The sequence below is a fragment of the Argopecten irradians genome, chromosome 15 (assembly GCF_041381155.1).
Source record: "Argopecten irradians isolate NY chromosome 15, Ai_NY, whole genome shotgun sequence".
In the NCBI taxonomy this organism is placed as follows: domain Eukaryota; kingdom Metazoa; phylum Mollusca; class Bivalvia; order Pectinida; family Pectinidae; genus Argopecten; species Argopecten irradians.
The window spans coordinates 25,689,346-25,708,040 of NC_091148.1; the positions used below are offsets into that span (position 1 = coordinate 25,689,346).

The 18,695-nt window shown below is 38.1% G+C and overlaps 1 pseudogene; it reads left to right on the forward strand.

Annotated features, from left to right (window-relative positions):
* The first annotated feature begins 6,894 nt into the window (after positions 1–6,894).
* The window catches only part of LOC138308716 (protein unc-45 homolog A-like), a 47,814-nt pseudogene continuing 36,013 nt past the window's right edge, over positions 6,895–18,695 (forward strand).

The window sequence follows — 18,695 nt, forward strand, 5'->3', positions numbered from 1 at the left end:
TCGATACTCCAAGGGTTAATATCACCGACGTTATATCCACCCCTGGGCCATCCTCGATACTCCAAGGGTTAATATCACCGACGTGATATCCACCCCTGGACCATCCTCTATACTCCAAGGGTTAATATCACAGACGTTATATCCACCCCTGGACCATCCTCTATACTCCAAGGGTTAATATCACAGACGTTATATCCACCCCTGGGCCATCCTCTATACTCCAAGGGTTAATATCACCGACGTGATATCCACCCCTGGACCATCCTCGATACTCCAAGGGTTAATATCACCGACGTTGTATCCACCCCTGGACCATCCTCGATACTCCAAGGGTTAATATCACCGACGTTATATCCACCCCTGGACCATCCACGATACTCCAAGGGTTAATATCACCGACGTGATATCCACCCCTGGACCATCCACGATACTCCAAGGGTTAATATCACCGACGTGATATCCACCCCTGGACCATCCACGATACTCCAAGGGTTAATATCACCGACGTGATATCCACCCCTGGGCCATCCTCGATACTCCAAGGGTTAATATCACAGACGTTATATCCACCCCTGGGCCATCCTCTATACTCCAAGGGTTAATATCACCGACGTTGTATCCACCCCTGGGCCATCCTCTATACTCCAAGGGTTAATATCACCGACGTTATATCCACCCTGGGCCATCCTCGATACTCCAAGGGTTAATATCACCGACGTTATATCCACCCCTGGACCATCCACGATACTCCAAGGGTTAATATCACCGACGTCATATCCACCCCTGGACCATCCTCTATACTCCAAGGGTTAATATTACCGACGTGATATCCACCCCTGGACCATCCTCGATACTCCAAGGGTTAATATCACAGACGTAAATATCCACCCCTGGACCATCCACGATACTCCAAGGGTTAATATCACCGACGTGATATCCACCCCTGGACCATCCACGATACTCCAAGGGTTAATATCACCGACGTCATATCCACCCCTGGACCATCCACGATACTCCAAGGTTTAATATCACCGACGTGATATCCACCCCTTGACCATCCACGACACTCCAAGGGTTAATATCACCGACGTTATATCCACTCCTGGACCATCCTCTATACTCCAAGGGTTAATATCACTGATGTTATATCCACCCTGGACCATCCTTGATACTCTTTGGTTAATATCACCGACGTTATATCCACCCTGGACCATCCTTGATACTCTTTTGTTAATATCACCGACGTGATATCCACCCCTGGACCATCCTCGATACTCCAAGGGTTAATATCACCGACGTTATATCCACCCCTGGACCATCCTCGATACTCCAAGGGTTAATATCACCGACGTGATATCCACCCCTGGACCATAGTCGATACTCCAAGGGTTAATATCACCGACGTTATATCCACCCCTGGACCATAGTCGATACTCCAAGGGTTAATATCACCGACGTGATATCCACCCCTGGACCATAGTCGATACTCCAAGGGTTGATATCACCGACGTTATATCCACCCCTGGACTATCTCACAGTACAAAGTCAAAACTTTACCAATGAAAGGCCTGTCGCACAGTGTACCGTTATTCGATTCTTTTGGTGTATTTCAAAGGAAAAACAAATATTGACGTCTTCTGTTTACGTCAGTTTACTAGGAGATAAACCAAGAGTGTACATTAAGCCAGTGATAGTCAAATTTCATATATATCTTCCCCATGGTGCCGACTTAATATGCCTATGACATTTTGGGACCAATCCAAAAACAAGGCGACCAACATGCAGCCATCTTAATTTTGACAAATGAAGTTTTTGATCGTTATTTAAGAACTTCATATCTAAGACCGTCAAGGGGAAATGGAAAAGAGGCCTTTATCGCCAAGATGTCTTTTTACACAGATCAAATTTTATAATTTTTGTTGCCCAAAAATGATCTAATCAAGCAGTAGTCCGCTAAACCAGTCTATAGAAGACTTTTTCTATCTATTTATATATATATATATTTTTTGCCTAATATGCAGACAAAAAAAATGAAAGGCCTAATAGTATAGACAGGTTTAGCGGACTAATTAAGCAGGTGGTCTATATATAGTATACAGCGGCACGTGGTTGCTAAGGCATTGTTTGATATCAGAATTAGAATTGCCGATATCAGAAGTTAAAAGTAATTTTCGGTATCGGAAATAGTCAGAATTTCCGATATCGGGAAATAGAATTCCCCTTATGAAAATTAGAATTTCCGATATTCGGAATAAAAAGTAACTTGGCTTGCTACATCCGACTCCTTTGGCTCTGGCAGGAGCAGTCTTACTACCACTTTTATAGACTATATGGTACCGTTGTGGCTCGGTCAGGAACAGCTCTAGAACCCAGAGCTTCCTCACAGGGGCGAGCGCTCATCTCAAGACAAAAAAAAACCAAAGAAACGTTTACAGGTGTCCACGTACAGGGAAAGAAATGGGAAAGCTGGTACAATTCCAGCTAACGCCCTTCTTACTGGGCCGCAATCAATGCAAAATAAACTGTATTTTGTGATATATATATTTTTTTTTTTCAATCGATGCAAAATGAATAAAGTTTCTAGTTATTTCACTGATGTATCTTAAGGAGCGATGTTTTTACTGTGAAAACACTTTGCATGTTATTTAAAAATCGCAAAAAAAAAAAAAAAAAAAAAAAACAACCTATAAGATTTGACTATTTTGTAGTATATAAGGTATGGGTCTGATATTAGTTACAGTTAATATCAGTTTGAACCCACCAAAGTGGCCATATACCATTGACGTTTTAGGATAACAGTTACTATCATACATATAGTACTACATTTATATAAACAAAAATCATAGATTGTATATAGTGTAGTCCTAGTCCTATATACTTGATCCTTATAGACATATGTCTGTAGGCTATTACTTAAAGATGCTCCACCGCCGACAGAGCATATATGATATTCATCATCTTGAACAAAAATTGGTGTTTAATCGTGTAATTAACACAAAAAATAATATAAATAATTTATTTCGCCTTTGGTGCATGCGCAATCACTACTTCATTCCATATATTTACGGGATGCAAATAATTATTTTCAAATTTTTAACTTGAAGTCAAATTAGAAGCTCAAACTTTGGTAATGGTGTAAAGTAAGTAACTTTTGTAACTGAAGAAAAATACTAAATCGTCTGCTCCTGTTTTTGATAGTGAAAAATTACCATTTGTCAGCAGTGGAGCATCTTTAAAGTAGTAAATACAGCTAGGACAAATAAGTACATAATGCATAATTCTAACAGTGTGAACAAAATATTTTCGAATTTCGAGGCGATCAGACAATACGCATAGCCATTGGTGTGTTCTTGTTTCTCCCACTTTTTTTTATAATAACACAGGGGCAGTTATGTTGAGACAGCAGTTATAGTCTGCTTCACAGAATTGAATTGACATATCCCTTACCTTGATTTTACCTGTGTTCTCCCACATTACCTGGATTTTACCTGTGTTTTCCCACATTACCTGGATTTTACACAATGTTTAAAGTTATCTAATTTCATCATTATTTAAACAATATTTACATATCATATACCATTTTCAACAGCTAAGTCTATAGAAGACAGTTATACTATATATAAGGAGATATCTTATAGTTTTGAATTTTAAATCAGAGAATATAAAGAGATGTGTTATATAGTTTTGAATTAATACATATCAGAAAATTAAATTATAGGATTGAATTATTTGATTACTCAGACTTAATTTGGCTGTTCTCACTGCTACATATGTTAATTAACACCTGATGGCTTGGGTCCATCTACTGACTACTTAATTGATGAGTGAAGAATCGGTAATCAAAATCAATTATCAAGGCATATAATGAATTTTTTGATGAAAAGTGAATACATGTAAGATTTTGATAATAAGATTAAAAGTCTTCAGATCAGCATCCAAGCTATATGTTATAAGTATATAAGGACATCAGAGAGGTTTGACTATCACAGTTCCCTACCAACCACCAACATGGCAAACGCACAGATTCAGGTGAAATTTCTTAGAAATAAATTTGGAAGACAGAACATTGCTTATAATGGTTACATCTACTGTGTGAAGAACAACAGAGGAGAACGCACCTACTGGAGATGCACGCACCTACTGGAGATGCACCATACCCGACTGCCCCGCCACACTGAGTACCCGCAACAACATCCCAACAGGAAATGGCCGCCACCCCCACAACCATCCTCAGGACCACGCCAAGATCATCGCCCTGGAGATTATGGAGAACATCTGTACCCGCTGCGTGGAGAAGGTGAAACCCATACCCAGGATCTACGAAGAAGAGGTTACCAAACTGCGAACTCACGACTGGAATAACGACACACTCTCCACTGTCCAACACCTACCAACATTTCAATCTAGCAAGACATTACTCTACAACGCCAGACGCACCCAGACTCCTTAACTACCAAAGACCATCCAGGACATCAATCTCGAGGGAAAGTGGACACAGACGACTGCTGGAGAAGAATTCCTTCTGCTTGACGATGGTGACCATCCAGCAACCTCATTGACCTATGTAACACCGATACTCTCTTCTGTGATGGAACTTTCTACACCTGTCCGACCCAGTTTCACCAGATCTACACAGTTCATGCCCAGATAGGAAATCAGATGTACCCAGTAGTCTACAGTTTATTGCCCAGCAAGACCCAAACAACTTACCAACGATTTTTCACACTACTAAAGACGAAGATGACGGAACTGAACCTCCAACTCAACCCGACTACTGCAGCAGCAGCCACACTGAAGGATTTTTTTTTTTTTCATTTCACGCAGTGTATTTGGAGGAAAGCCCAGCAAACCGGACTTCAACAACTCTACGCCGACAACGACGATGTCTGTCTGGTTACACGAAGAAGGTTGAACACCCCCACCCAAATATCTACAGCATCATCCGCGTGTTCAAGGAAATCCAGACCAACAACGAGACTACGCGCATCCAACACGCAGCCGGAGGACAAACCAGACCCAGAGCCAAACGGTACCGGAACATCGACAGCCGCCTTACCCAACTGAAGGAACGCTTGGAGACTGGCGATGGATGTAATACAGTACACAGACGCAGCATCCCATCTTCTGCATTTAGAATGATGATAACAAACTTTCATAAGATGTGCATCTCATTAATGTCCAGTACGTGCTTTAGGTTTCATATGTTGTACATGTGTATATATATGTGTGTGAGTTTTAATTTTAATTAATTATCCCTCATTAATGTTAAGTGTAGTGCTTTAGGTTTCATATGTTGTACATATATAAATGTTTTGATTTTAATTAATTATCTCTCATTAATGTTTAAGTGTAGTGCTTTAAGTTTCTTATGTTGTATATATATGTTTTGATTTTAATTAATAATCTCTCATTAATGTTTAAGTGTAGTGCTTTAATTTTCATATGTTGTATATATATGTTAAATTTTAATTAATAATCTCTCATTAATTATTACATTTAACATTTTAAGATATTGTGATAAAATATGAAAATATTTAAAATGTGAATAAAATGCAGAATAGGTATATAACAGTTAAAAAGAATTGTGACAATTTGTAAAATTACAGGTAAAAAATCTACCTGTAAGTCAGTACTTTATCAGAACAGACCATGATTGGTGTGCCATTATTCTCCAGTGTTTGTATAATTCCTTTAATCTCGAAAAAGTGGGAGAAAGAGGAACAAACCTAGCCATTGTCCCTATAGTCTATGTTCATTGCTAATGTTTTTGTGAAGGTTTAATATTTCTCTATGTGACAAATATATTGACAAAGGAGCAGATCGCCTTGAAAATTCGACAATATTTTGTCCACACTGTTAGAATTACTTCTTTGCCCTGTATGTTGTATTATGTGATATGGTTTAACCGTGGACACTGTGGTAGGTCCAAATATCATAAACTGGAACTCAGATCTCTGTGGTACCTTTCATGGTCAGTGTTGACAATACAAAGCCACGTGCTGTTTGATTGACAGCTGGTGATCAAGAATGGTGAATCGTCGCAGTATGGGGTCGCCAACTTGTATCACGTAGAACCCCCCCCCCCCCCCCCCCCCGCCATAGTAGTGGGTATAGATAGTCCCCGACCGACATTTTGCATATTAAACAAGTTTACGGTGACGCTTACTTCTTGTCAGTAATAACCAGTTCACGTGTAATTTAAAGTTCATGTGTTATTTTAATTGATGAAAATTATTTACTTTCCAATGATCAAACTTCCAAGCGAACATAAATTCTGGCGTCTCGCATCATAACTAAAATGATACGTTCTTGAAATATTTTAATTATAATTATAAACCAAGCACAATGATCGTCGGAACGCGTCCAATTGCATTAAATTGTTCAGTGTAACTTACTAATAATAATTACTTGTACTTCAATTTGTAATATTACTCAGTACAATTCATGAATTTAGATCTATAACTAATTTCGTTTTTTCTGTATTTTTGTGTGTGTGTAAATTTTCAAATGCAATTATTTCAATTAGTCAATAAAGTGGGAATGATTTCCTCCTACATCTACAAGTACACATCTTATATGAAACTTAAATAAGAAGTCATTTTTGGATCTATAGAGCTCTAGGGGTCTATTTTAATATATATTAACTTGCATTGTCAGCTTTAGATAAAATTGTATACAGACTATAGTATCTTTATTACTTTAACCCAATTTATCTGCCCCGTACCTACTTATTACTCCATTGATCTAATCTACGTTTAACATCTGGCCCGTATTGGGGGATAACGACTGTTCTAGAAGTCGAATGTTCTGGTCCCAACTGGGGAGCGATGCTGGAGACTGGGGAATCGCATTTCATTTCCATATATGGTAAACGGTGCCCGTGGCGTCTAACTTAGTAACTAGCCAAATAGCCACAAATCAGTCCACAAATTTACGTCAGAATTTCACTTGTAGTTAGGTGAGACCAAGCAAATGGCTGAAAACAGTGAGAAAATTTGAGAGAAGGCACAAATTGGTGTATTTCACGTGTTTTGCTTTGAGGAACTCTTTACTGTGAAGGATCGTTTATATTAACTTCCGGTTTTTCGGCTGCATGCGGAATAAAACGTCAAAAAGGTAAGACCGGGTTTTCAGTGTATTTATCCTAATGAAAGTGCGAAGATGCGATTGTTTGAGGCATTTCAATGACAATAAAGATACTTTCCTCGGTAGTATTTGATATTTCACTTTATATTGAATGATAAACAGACATTTAACGTTTGCATTGTCGGAACTGTCACTGTCATAATTTGATATCCTGACGAGATCACGACAACTACAGGCGTTTGCTTCTGGTTTGATAAAATTATAATAACCTACCCCTACTAGGTAGGATATTTCATTTTTCCAAAACCAGATGCAGACACCTATGCGACAACTAAATGCTTGTAACAGGAGAAGGCTTTACAGCAGTCCATGTTTGAGCCGCCAACATTTTTAGAAGTTTCGTTTTCCGTTTATTTTACAAACGTTTGCTTTTGAATTTAAAATCCCCAAAAATACCCATCCAACCGTTGTTATTGGTAGAGAAATTGTACAGTAGTTTGTAAAGTAATACCATTGAAGGACCAATATTCGTCAGGGTAATCAAATCTTCCGTATATCAACAAACCAGCATGAAATAAAATGTACCAATTTTATCAATACAAATATATGATATTTTGTCTTTCTTGTGCAACAAGTTGTCTATCAATTTGTTATCTATCTATAGCGATACGGAAGATTTCTACCTGCCGGTTGCTCGGTAATGGCTGACACAATAGGGACCTATTTTCGTCAGGGGGTCTGTTTGGCTTATTATGAAAATTCCAATTAAATGTTGAGCAGCAGGTGCTTGTGTGACCGTGTTTAAGCCGAAAATTTTTTTTTGTTACATTGCTTTTAAGTCTTTAAACCTCTTGGTCATAGAAAGTGGCGACCACCAATGTCTACATAGAATAAAGTTATGTTTTCAACAGTACTGCACCAAAAATTTCGGGTATGTTGAATCGCCAAAATAATTTGTAATAACCCAAAATCTGGGCTATGAATCACATGATCAGACACGTGACTTCAGGTACATTGTTGACGTTCTGCTGATCAGTGCATATGGACAGTCAAACGCTGATGGTAGGGTTTTAAAGTTTCATTTAAAATGGACTTGAGAAAATACCTTCATTTTTGGGTATATTGCTATATCGTTTGTATAAAATCACTTGGTTATAGAAGAATAGAATTTTCCTTAATCAAATTTGCTTTGGCAGACGACACTCTTTATGAAATCAGGCAATAGTTCATGAGAATATAAGCAAAATTGAAAACATGACGAAAACAGGTCCCTGATGAATTTAGGGCACTTGACCATAATTACAATTCCTAAATTAAGTGTCGATTATCGTGAAATAGAATTATTTTGCTGTGCTATCATCATCATCATCATCATTCTTTACTCCTCAAAAATATATAGAAATTATATGAAGGAACAGATATTGAAATAAAGGATATTTGTATGGAAACGAACCATGTTTACCTGCATCAACCAAAGTACCTTAAATCATGCACGGCACGGGAAGAGCGAAGCTCTACTTGTTTATTTTATTTTCTATTTCATGTAAAACACATAATTTAGAAATAAAAGGATGTACTTTAAACTATAAAAGTGTATGATATAATAATTGTCTAGCATAAACTCAAAGAAATGAACTCAAAGATTCGAATTTCTCTGTGTCCAAGCAAGGCCTGGAGTGCCACGTATGCGAGTCCTCTGATTTCGTGCCATTTGTTGACGTGATGTGACGTCATGGTTCCTTGTGCTCATCTTTGCTTGATGGATATTTTGACTGCATTCCATAGCTTTTAATTCACAAAGTTTTATTATGATTATTTAGAAAAATATTAAAAAATGTTTAATTACTCCTGTTGTGAATTTGCATTGATAGTTAAATATATATTTACTGGGGAGAGCAGTACCGGAATAATGCACAACCGGAACAGGTTAAACCGGAAGTACAATTTTTTTTTAGCTATCTATCCATGCATGCAGGTCATTGATCTCAATATGTACTTACATATACGTACTTACAATACGTACATGTTAGCGGAACAGAGCTTCGCTCTTCGAGTCAAAAGAGCTTCGCTCTTATTAATATAATTTAGTTGCTTTACCTTAAAAAATTTTTCATACAAAGTGAGTCACAATTGTTTTAAGTTTTGTGATCATACAGTGTACTTACTATAATTCTTCTCTCTAAACATCAAAAAATGTATTATTTGAGAACACAGCACATTTAAATCTTCAAATTTTACTGAAGAAAACACCCCTCAAACCTGTCTATAAAGATTATCCATGGGTTAGAGAACAATCTTTATATCCAGGTGGTTTTTATACAAACTGACTGATTTAATTCTATTGAAATCAGTCATTTGGTACCTTAATAGAAAAGTGATCATATTAAGAAAGTAGTCTTGATACAGAGGTGGTCTTTAAAGCAGGTTTTATTATGTGTGTTTAATAAACATCACTTTCTGTATCCGTTAGTTTATTGTGGAACCCATCTTAACTGGTTGCTTATTGCGTCTAGAAAATCTGAATATTTTTTTCATGCTTTTTTTTAAACATTACAGATGGCAGACCCACTTGTTCTAAAGGAGGAAGGAAACAAGTTTTTTAAGGATGGAGATTTGGTTGCAGCGCTGACGTGTTACACTAACGCTTTGGACATCTCCGATCTTAAGGATGCTGACAGAGCAGCCATCTATAAAAACATGGCTGCCTGTCATCTTAAACAGGAAAAATATACAGAAGCTGTGGAGGACGCAACTGCTGGTAAATATGACTAGAACTGGTGATAAGGATGGAATCAGACATTAACATTATTTATACAAAATATTATCATTGATGATTCCCTTTTCGATAGGTTTTTAAGCATTATAATTAGGCATTCTACGGCGTTGTTTATATGTTAATTAGTCCTAAGATTTGATTTCTTGAAAGCTATTCATGCATCTGTATTATTATTATCAATTCTAGAACATCTTGCTATTTAATATCTGTATGACTGACGCCTTTAACAGCAATGATGTTCAAAAATCCAGGATATATATGCAGGTTGTCTGCTAATAGTACCCTTCAACACTTTGGATCTTTACTTCTTATGTGGGTGGGGGGGGGGCTTATTTGTAGTAAAATATGGTACCATATTACTTTTAACGTAAAATTATCTATTATTTTATGTACACTTTCATTGTACTGAAATGCTTATTATACTTCAGCTCTAGAAGTTACTGAGAATGACCCTAAAGCCCTGTATCGGAGATGTCTGGCTTACGAAAAGCTGGGAAAGGTTGAGGAAGCGTATAAAGATGCTGGAGCACTGATCAAAGCCGATCCTAAAAATACAGCCATCCAGCCAGTGATTGGTAGACTTACTCCACTGATTCAGGAAAAGGTACAGAATATTACTATAAAAAATCCACCCCAAAAAAGCTGTAAGATTAGTTCTAAGATCAGACGATAAATCCTATAACAGGATAAGGTTACATTAATTATTAAATCTATTGGTAATTGACAGCCAGACTCAAGTTTCATTGATATTCCAGTTCCAATCCATATAAAACAAGAATTTCATTATCTACAACTGCCCTTTGAAAAGTTTATATAACTTATTTAGAATTCTCTTCAACTATACATACAGCAGTCTCCCAAAACACGCACCATTTCATACACACTACACTCAGCGTACATATATATAGGTCATAAGAGGCCATCCTACTTGACCCTTGCTATTGATAGGATGTAAATTTAAACAAACAAACAAACAAACTAAGTAACTAAGTAATTGTTAATACTGCGGTGAGAACACTTCTCAATCTCCTCTTTGCTACTAATTTGGTACTGAAATGTTTGTGAATTTGTCAAATTTTAAACAATAAGCTATTATCTTAATTATTAGCTCGTACTTATCTTTTCCAGATGAAACAGCAGAACAGCACCTCAGCCAAAGTATCACAAATGTTCAATTTAGCCTTTGACCCCACAAGTGATGATGAGAAAAAACTACAGGTAATTTTAGTATGATGTTGGAACGGATTTTTATTTATTAATTCTTTAATTGTGCTCTATCTTGTTTTGAAATTTTTATACAAATTTTACCAAGTTAGATGTACAGATATATCACGCAGGTTGTCTCCCTTCAAATTCATGTAAAAGTACCCAGTAGTACATGGACATGGAACTACATGCACAGGCACAATGATCCCTCTTAGTACAATTTATAACAAAATAAAATATCATATACTATCATGCCTTTCCAACTTAACCTGAAAATAAATAAATAATAATAAATAAATAATATGAAATAATACCAGGTCAAATGCTATTTTCTTGTCATTGTATTCGAAGTAAAACTGAAGTTAAAGTAAATACAAATGTAGTAAGTATTTATGTAAACAATCATTTTAGTACTGTGACATGTTTTTTTTTTTTTTTTTTTGAACTTCATGATGTGTATGAACTAAAAAAATATAAAAGCAATAAGACAAGTCAACTTAAAACAGGAATTGTTTTATTTCACATAAACACTGTTCACATAACTACAATATGGTACAAAATCAAAGTTAAGCACAAATTTTCAGAAAAAAACCATATTGAGTAATGCATTTAAAGGGACAATTCACTCACGCTAATTCTTTTACATAACCAAGAAGCAAAATATGGCATAAATGTACTGTTCTACATTTCTTATGAAACATATAACATAAGATATTGACAAATTCCACGTCATTGTTTAGTATTTTAATTGATACCGTTGATAATCGTTGATCAATACGATTAAGCAGGTACAAAATGTACGCTGTACCAATATCCGAGCCAAAGTCACGCACGTTAAACAAATGAACTACATAACCACTGTGGAGGTGATATAATGATTTTTTAGGCAAGACAATTCACCTAATAAGGTAAAAACATTTCTGTCAGAGCGAATTGAGCTGTTCTAGACAAAAGTAGCATTACTCTACAAGCAAGGGACTGGGTTCGGCATACAAGATATTCGACCACAATTTGTAATGACGGACAGCGAGTGAGTTTGAACATTTCACACGCATTTCACCACCATGGGATTTTCTGACATATCACAGTAAAACCGACTGATCTAATTTCCATTAGAACTGGGGGTTTTCCGATATATATATACAAATTTTAATGTTCTTGTAGAATGAATTGTCCCTTTAATTGGAATTATTATTCCATCTGTAAACAATATACAAAATCAACTTCTTGAACACCACTTGTTGGAATTTGATCAAATTTGACATAATCATATTTCATTGGTCCTGACCAAATATTAGATAGTGACTACATTCAAAATTTACTCAAAGACTGAAAATTTAACCATATTCTTTTAGAACTGGAAATTACAAAATTTATCTATTATACCTACACATTAAGGTATATGTATTCCGTCTTTGCATATTACAGAGTTAGCTCCCTTGTGGGTAGTTATCGATTGGTACGTCATTTTTAGCTCACCTGGCCCGTAGGGCCGGTGAGCTTATGTCATGGCGCGGCGTCCGTCGTCCGTCGTCCGTCGTCCGTGCCGTCCGTCCGTCCGTCCGTCCGTCAACATTTCCTATAAATCGCTACTTGTCCTAGAGTTCTGCATGGATTGTAACCAAATTTGGCCACAAACATCATTGGGGGAGGGGGAACAGAACTTGTATATAAATTTTGGCTCTGACCCCCCCAGGGGCAGGAGGGGCGGGGCCCAATAGGGTAAATAGAGGTAAATCCTTCAAATCGCTACTTGTCCTAGAGTTTGGCATGGATTGTAACCAAAATCAGCCACAAACATCCTTGGGGGAAGGGGAACAGAACTTGTATAAATTTTGGCTCTGATCCCCCAGGGGCAGGAGGGGCGGGGCCCAATAGGGGAAATAGAGGTAAATCCTTTAAATCGCTACTTGTCCTAGAGTTTGGCATGGATTGTAACCAAAATCAGCCAAAAACATCCTTGGGGGAAGGGGAACAGAACTTGTATAAATTTTGGCTCTGATCCCCCAGGGGCAGGAGGGGCGGGGCCCAATAGGGGAAATAGAGGTAAATCCTTTAAATCGCTACTAGTCATAGAGTTCTGCATGGATTGGAACCAAATTTGGCCACAAACATCCTTTGGGGGGAGGGGAACAGAACTTGTATAAATTTTGGCTCTGGCCCCCTGGGGGCAGGAGGGGCAGGGCCCAATAGGGGAAATAGAGGTAAATCCTTTAAATCGCTACTTGTCATAGAGTTCTGAATGAAATGTAACCAAATTTGGCCACAAACATCCTTGGGGGAAGGGGAACAGAACTTGTATAAATTTTGGCTCTGACCCCCCCGGGGGCAGGAGGGGCGGGGCCCAATAGGGGAAATAGAGGTAAATCCTTTAAATCGCTACTAGTCATAGAGTTCTGCAGGGATTGGAACCAAATTTGGCCACAAACATCCTTGTGGGAAGGGGAACAGAACTTGTATAAATTTTGGCTCTGGCCCCCCGGAGGCTGGAGGGGCGGAGCCTAATAGGGGAAATAGAGGTAAATCCTTTAAATCGCTACTAGTCACAGAGTTCCGCATGGAATGTAACCAAATTTGGCCAGAAATATCCTTGGGAGAATAAGAACTGAGTTTGTATAAATTTTGGCTCTGGTCCCGGGGGGCAGGTGGGGCGGGGCCCAATAGGGGAAATAGAGGTAAATTCTTTAAATCGCTACTAGTCATAGAGTTCTGTATGGATTGTAACCAAATTTGGCCACAAACATCCTTGGGGGAAGGGGAACAGAACTTGTATAAGTTTTGGCTCTGGCCCCCCCAGGGGCAGGACGGGTGGGGCCCAATAGGGGAAATAGAGGTAAATCCTATAAATTGCTACTTGTCCTAGAGTTTTGCTTGGATTGTGACCAAATTTGGCCGCAAACATCCTTGGGGGAAGGGGAACAGAACTTGTATAAATTTTGGCTCTGACCCCCTGGGGGCAGGAGGGGTGGGGCCTAATAGGGGATTTAGAGGTTAATATCAAAATTCCTTCAGAAAAGAAACAATGAACCTGTATTCAGAACATTACTTGGCATTACAAACCAGGTGAGAGCGATACAGGCCCTCTGGGCCTCTTGTTTTATGAGTGCAATTCACATCGTTTTCTACAAAATGTATGACATTACTCTCACAACCACATGACGTCACAATCAATACCTACCCGCAAGTGTATATGTATTCCGTCTTCGCATATCATAGAGTTAGCTCCCTTGTGGGTAGTTATCGATTGTTACGTCATTATTTTCGGAGCGCAATTCACATCCTTTTCTACAAAACGTATGATATTATGCTCACAAACACATGACGTCACAATCAATACCTACCGGCAAGGGCAGATTACTCTGTAATATGCAAATATGGAATATGTAAATCATGATGTGGACCTTATATTGACATATTCCAGGCCCTGAACAACCTGGTAGTGTTGGCTCGAGAAGAGGCGGGGTCTAAGTTTATCTGTGACCAGTCGGGGATATCGAGACTGAAGGAGCTGTTAGAGGGCCGGAACCTGGCCCTGATTCAGGCCGCCATCAGGGTACTGGCCTGTGTCTGCAGTAACTCTCCTGATAGGGTAGGTATCAGTCGTATGTCCTTCTGATGTTTTTGTGTGGCTGTGTTTCTGTGTCTAAATCATGTCCGATAAATGTGAAAATTTACATGAAGGGAAAATTACGCAGAGACCCTTTTATTGCACATTCCCTACGCCTTCGTATGTTGTTATGAGACCATATATTTGGCTTCAAGTTTGAGGTTATATTAATGGTGATAATTGCAATGCCTCAAAATGTTTATGATGATTATGTGTAAATTGTGAAATGAAACACGATTAACCTTTGTGTGATGCCTTGCTGTTACGTCATGATGAGTGAGGTATACAATATCTGTCCATGGCTAATTTGTATTCCTGGCTTGCGATATTTCTCCCTATATATTGATGATAAGTGAAGTATATACCAGCTGTTACACAAGATCCTGTCTCTGTCAATCTCAAACAAACTCAGCCAGACGCACATTTCCTGACTTGACCTTCATGTACCAATAGACCATGTTGAGATTTTGCACTAATTTTAAATACCATTAGAATACAAACAGAAATTTAGAAAATTGGCGTTTTGATTTTCTTGGAAAATTATACTTGACTTTTAACAACAATCATTTGAGTCATTTAAGTATAGTAGCCTACTTAGTATCGGAATCAGAGCTATATCTAGGAATGTGACCAGACTCATGGTAGGCCAGACTCATTATAGGCCATCGGAATCAGAGCTATATCTAGGAATGTGACCAGATTCATGGCAGGCCATCAGAATCAGAGCTATATCTAGGAATGTGACCAGACTTATGATAGGCCATCAGAATCAGAGCTATATCTAGGAATGTGACCAGACTCATGGTAGGCCATCGGAATCAGAGCTATATCTAGGAATGTGACCAGACTCATGGAAGGCCATCGGAATCAGAGCTATATCTAGGAATGTGACAAGACTCATGGTAGGCCATCAGAATCAGAGCTATATCTAGGAATGTGACCAAACTCATGATAGGCCATCAGAATCAGAGCTATATCTAGGAATGTGATCAGACTCATGATAGGCCATCAGAATCAGAGCTATATCTAGGAATGTGACCAGACTCATGGTAGGCCATCAGAATCAGAGCTATATCTAGGAATGTGACCAGACTCATGGTAGGCCATCGGAATCAGAGCTATATCTAGGAATGTGACCAGACTCATGGTAGGCCATCAGAATCAGAGCTATATCTAGGAATGTGACCAGACTCATGGTAGGCCATCAAAATCAGAGCTATATCTAGGAATGTGACCAAACTCATGATAGGCCATCAGAATCAGAGCTATATCTAGGAATGTGATCAGACTCATGATAGGCCATCAGAATCAGAGCTATATCTAGGAATGTGACCAAACTCATGATAGGCCATCAGAATCAAAGCTATATCTAGGAATGTGACCAGACTCATGGTAGGCCATGGGAATCAGAGCTATGTCTAGGAATGTGACCAGACTCATGGTAGGCCATTGGAATCAGAGCTATATCTAGGAATGTGACCAGACTCGTGGTAGGCCATCAGAATCAGAGCTATACCTAGGAATGTGACCAGACTCATGGTAGGCCATCAGAATTAGAGCTATATCTAGGAATGTGACCAGACTCATGGTAGGCCATCGGAATCAGAGCTATATCTAGGAATGTGACCAGACTCATGGTAGGCCATCGGAATCAGAGCTATATCTAGGAATGTGACCAGACTCATGGTAGGCCATCAGAATCAGAGCTATATCTAGGAATGTGACCAGACTCATGGTAGGCCATCAGAATCAGAGCTATATCTAGGAATGTGACCAGACTCATGGTAGGCCATCGGAATCAGAGCTATATCTAGGAATGTGACCAGACTTATGATAGTCCATCGGAATCAGAGCTATATCTAGGAATGTGACCAGACTCATGGTAGGCCATCAGAATCAGAGCTATATCTAGGAATGTGACCAGAGTCATGATAGGCCATCAGAATCAGAGCTATATCTAGGAATGTGACCAGACTCATGGTAGGCCATCAGAATCAGAGCTATATCTAGGAATGGGACCAGACTCATGGTAGGCCATCGGAATCAGAGCTATATCTAGGAATGGGACCAGACTCATGGTAGGCCATCAGAATCAGAGCTATATCTAGGAATGTGACCAGACTCATGGTCAGCCATCGGAATCAGAGCTATATCTAGGAATGTGACCAGACTCATGGTCAGCCATCGGAATCAGAGCTATATCTAGGTAGGCCATCGGAATCAGAGCTATATCTAGGAATGTGACCAGACTCATGGTTGTCCATCAGAATCAGAGCTATATCTAGGAATGTGACCAGGCTCGTTGTAGGTCAGAGCCTCCAGACCACCATTCACATTAAGCCCTATCAAATACAGCACTCTGCGGTAGGTATGCCTGATGGATTGACGACATAGACTCTTAAAATTGGGATGTTGTAACGAATATATGATTGGGTTAGTGAAGGAATGTATGAACCCAAAAAGTACAATAAGGTCATTGACAATAGCTGGAATAGTACAAGTGGAACAAAAAGCTTGTGTGAATATTACAGAAAAAAATGGCCCCCAGGCTAAAACGAAAAATGTAAAAATGAGGGCTAGGGTGATGGTGAGTTTGTGGTTGTGTTTGTGAGCGTGTCTGTTGTTTTGTATGGTTCTCGTTGTTTTATTGCTGGGTTGTGTTGGATTTTCACACAGTGGGATACTGTTAGGTTGGTCTCGTTTCTGTCTTAAGTGAGTTTTAATCGTGTGGAATATTTTCACATAAAGAACAAACATGCTTACAAACGGTAACATTACTCCAAGGATTAATGCTCCTTGTAGGAACTCTTTGTTAAAAGCTTCATGATAGTTACACGTTTTACCTTTTAAGTTTGATTTCATCCCAAGAAACGATGATAATAAGGTCATTATAACACAAATTAACCATTCAGCCATTATGGTGACTTTGACAACGTTTTCTTTAGATACCAGATATTTATGGAATAGAGTATGACAAATTGCGAGATATCGCTCGATTGTTAATACCATGAGGTTCACAATGGAGGCTGATGTTAAAAAGAGTGAATTCATTAATACCATTTTACAAAAGTATGGATTTTGTAGCAAGACATGGTCCAAGAGCCATAGAATAAAAAATGGTGTGATAATTAGACCTACAAGCATGTCCGCGGTTGCTAAGGACGCTATCAGGTAGTAAGTGGTCTTATGAAGTTTTTGAGAGGTAATTACCATGACGATAATTAACAGATTACTTATGGTTATCATCACACTCAAAAGGATGAGAAATATCGTCAGGGACGTGGTGAATTCTGAATTAGCGTTTGTGATTGTACTGCTGTTGTTATGTAGGACAAAATACGTATATTCTCTTGAAAAGTTGTTTTGGAACATGATTGCGTTTTCTCTTAATAACATTTTAATTTCTCTTATAACGGTACATTAAAGTTCATATACAATACACTATTACATAACAATTGGTTTTGTTTGTAGATTCTTTTTTGTTTACTCCTTTTAGAGACTACTCTATGGATGTTAATGTACATACATTTCCTTTGTCAAAAATAAAATGCTTGAAAATCCTGGATGTATGAAAATCGATTTTCATGTTTTAAATTAATAATGCCACATTATAATTTTTGTTCTTATCAAATTCATCATTTTCAAAGATTTGTTTTAACTAACTATATATAATAGCTTCTTAGAAACCTTTGCTTTGGTTATTCAACACTGTACCATAATTGAACATGACAAAAATATTTAATAAATTAAATGTTTGTAAAACATCCAAAAATTGACATGTGTATTAATAAAATAATACATAAAAGAAAAATCCCCAATGAATACAAGATCAAATGTTAGGAAATTCAAATAGTACCAAAACACTTTCAGTAAACTGATTTCTCATCATCATATGAAATATATGTTTATGAAATCTCCCTAAATTTCACCATCCAAACCTGATGAAAAAATTGTAGTCAATCTATATCCAAACTGCATGTACCTTGAGAAATGTGTCCAATGTTGTCCAAGGGTAACTTT